Raw genomic sequence first — 3,138 nt, 5'->3', positions numbered from 1 at the left:
CAGGTCGAGGGAGGTGATTCTGCCCCTCTACTCAGCTCTGGTGAGACCTCACCTGGAGTACTGCGTCCAGCTCTGGAGCCCTCAGCACAAGAAGGACATGGAACTGTTGGAGCGGGTCCAGAGGAGGGCTACAAAAATGATCCGAGGGCTGGAGCACCTCTCCTATGAGGACAGGCTGAGAGAGTTGGGCTTGTTCAGCCTGGAGAAGAGAAGGCTGCGGGGAGACCTGATTGCGGCCTTTCAGTACTTAAAAGGGGAGTACAAGAAAGATGGGGACAGACTTTTTACCAGGGCCTGTAGTGACAGGACAAGGGGTAATAGTTTTCAGTTAAAAGAAGGTAGATTTGGACTAAATATAAGGAAGAAATTCTTTACAGGGAAGGTGGTGAAACACTGGCACAGGTTGCCCAGAGATGTGGTAGATGCCCCATCCCTGGAAACATTCAGGGTCAGGTTGGATGGGGTTCTGAGCAACCTGATTGAGTTGAAGATGTCTCTGCTCATTGCAGAGGGTTGGACTAGCTGACCTCTAAAGGTCCCTTCCAACACAACCCAATCTGTGATTCCATGATTCACTAACATTTCTTACAACAAAAACTGTTGCTACAAACCTTGTAGCAATTCAGCTGCTCAGAAAGGTCTGGATTTCTTCTCCTTAATGCTGTTCTCTACAGGGTTGAATTTTGTCACAAAATATTCATTATGGATGGATGACTATATCCTAATGCTGGATACAGAATCGCTACCCATGTTCTTCCACATCATGAAGCAGTTAACTAAACCATACCAGTTAATATCCTTGTGCAAACTGGACGTTGTGAGAACAGCAGGTGAAAATGCCAGGGAATGTTCTTGGATGAGCAGTCAATATTCTATAAACCATTGGCTGGCGGCGTTCCCCCTTCAGTATTTTTCCTACATTAAAACCGCAAAGGATTAGAGCAGTGCAGGAAAAAAACACCAAAAAACCCAGAATCAAAACCAAACCCAAAAGTTATTTAGCTACATGAGTCCCACCGCCTACAGCGGCTACACCATTTAGCACTAGTGAAAATTAAACAATCAGAACATGAAGACTTTTCCCTTAAGGGAAGGCAGAGAGGACAGGTAAGTGATGTGAGAAATTCTATCTGCAGACAAGATTTTAATTAACTTTGATTCCCCCCCACCCATTAGAAAGGGCATTTCAGTACTTAAGCAAACCGCTACAGATCTGCAAAATGCCCATTTGTGTCCGGGGCTGAGGATGAGACCTGCATTACACTGACCTGTTTGCTTGTTTCAGAACCAGAACTTTTATCAGCCTTTTATCGCAGTAATGAAAAACTATTTTATATTTCACAGCATTTATAAATAAAAATGATAATGCAAAGGTCAGCTAGCTCGTTAGCTGGAATGGGAACAACTGGCCTTTACACAAGTGACTTAAGTGCATTGCTGCCTAATAACGACACAAGCTCATTTCTCTGACGATAGCAGCGCTGCTGCTCTGAAGCCTGCATTTAAAATACACGCTTAAGATAAAAAAAATCCCTTTCTGCTAATTATTAGACACTAGTATTACATTATGCAAATAACACACGCGTATATTGACGCGGAGATATGCTGAATTTTCTGATGGCAGAGATAGAGCCGAACCATTTGAATCGGCCAAGCAACAGAGGAATTGCAGTACAAATCCGCTGTTATTCAGGCAACGTCGCTGTTCCTTCCTTCAGGCTTTTTTCCAGTATCTCTTATTTCAGGAGGAATTTAACACCAAAGTTGTTCAGCAGAGTAACTGCTACCATATGAATTGTGTTGATAAAGAGCAGTCTTAAATAATCTTTGAATTGGGTCAAGCTGCATAGTGCTATACTTATTCATTCTCAGAGATCAGTGTTAAAATAATTAAAAAAAACCGACAAGCAGATCAAGAAGAGACATCTAGCATAACTTTTTTCTTTCTTCTCTCATTCTTACAGTAACTTTACGCTCTATTTTTCAAAGATTTGGGGCATAGCTGGCCAAAACCTAGCTGTTTCCCTCAAAGTGAACAACTAATCCATTAATTACTAACCTAAAAAGATTTCCTACTTCATTAGGTACTAATGTACATATTTTAACTTTATATGCACTTATTCTTTGCCTGTAAGCCGATCATTTTCTCCCCAGATTCTTTCAAGGTATCCATCGACAAAATCCCGCTCAGACCAACGTGAGCAACAACAAAGGTTGATGTCCACACGCCTTAATAGCAGGGATCTCGGAACCTGCTAAGCCATGGATTACAGCAAGACGCTGCTGACCCTCTAAAACTTCCTAATCATACACAAAGATTTGACGTCTGCAAAAACTAGGAACAAGGGGGAAAAAAGGGGACAATATAATCCTCTCTATATTAGGACATACTGCATGTGAGCTAGAGAAGGTCCAACTTCCCGAAAATAGGAAAAAAAAGAATTGTTCTTCACATTTCTCTCAGGGTGCACCATTAGAACCACCCAAATAAATTAATGCTACCAAAAAAACCCCCCCAAAAAACCCAAACAGCAGTGTCATACTTGGTGCCATTTGAAAAAAGCTTCCTGTGGGTGAGCTGTACACAGATCTTCACACGCACAGACAATGCTATTTCCTTGAAACTGATATGACAGATTCAATCCGTCCCTTAACCAGGGAGGCAGGCCTGGAAAGCACAGCTTATTTACCTTCCTGAACCTTGTTTGCTATTAGAAAATGACTTTTGTATCGTTGCATTCTCAACTTTTGCTGGTCTTGGTAATAGCAATGGTTTAATCATAATAATAGTAGTAATTTAATAATGCTGTAATGCTGGCCTGGAAAGCACAGCTTATTTACCTTCCTGAACCTTGTTTGCTATTAGAAAATGACTTTTGTATCGTTGCATTCTCAACTTTTGCTGGTCTTGGTAATAGCAATGGTTTAATCATAATAATAGTAGTAATTTAATAATGCTGTAATGCTGTTAACATTTGCCAAAAAAAAAAAAAAAATTGTAAAATGAGTTGTATTTTAAATGCCAAAAAAAATTATGTCATTGACATTCTAATCGTGAGCAAAAAAAAAAAAAAAAAATAAATTAACCGACACCTTAGAAAAGATTCATTTTAAATTTTGGTTTATTTTATTGCTTAA

Source organism: Egretta garzetta, unplaced genomic scaffold, assembly GCF_000687185.1.
Source record: "Egretta garzetta isolate BGI_Z169 unplaced genomic scaffold, ASM68718v1 scaffold50, whole genome shotgun sequence".
NCBI classification, from domain to species: domain Eukaryota; kingdom Metazoa; phylum Chordata; class Aves; order Pelecaniformes; family Ardeidae; genus Egretta; species Egretta garzetta.
Note: the sequence above shows the minus strand (reverse complement) of the source record.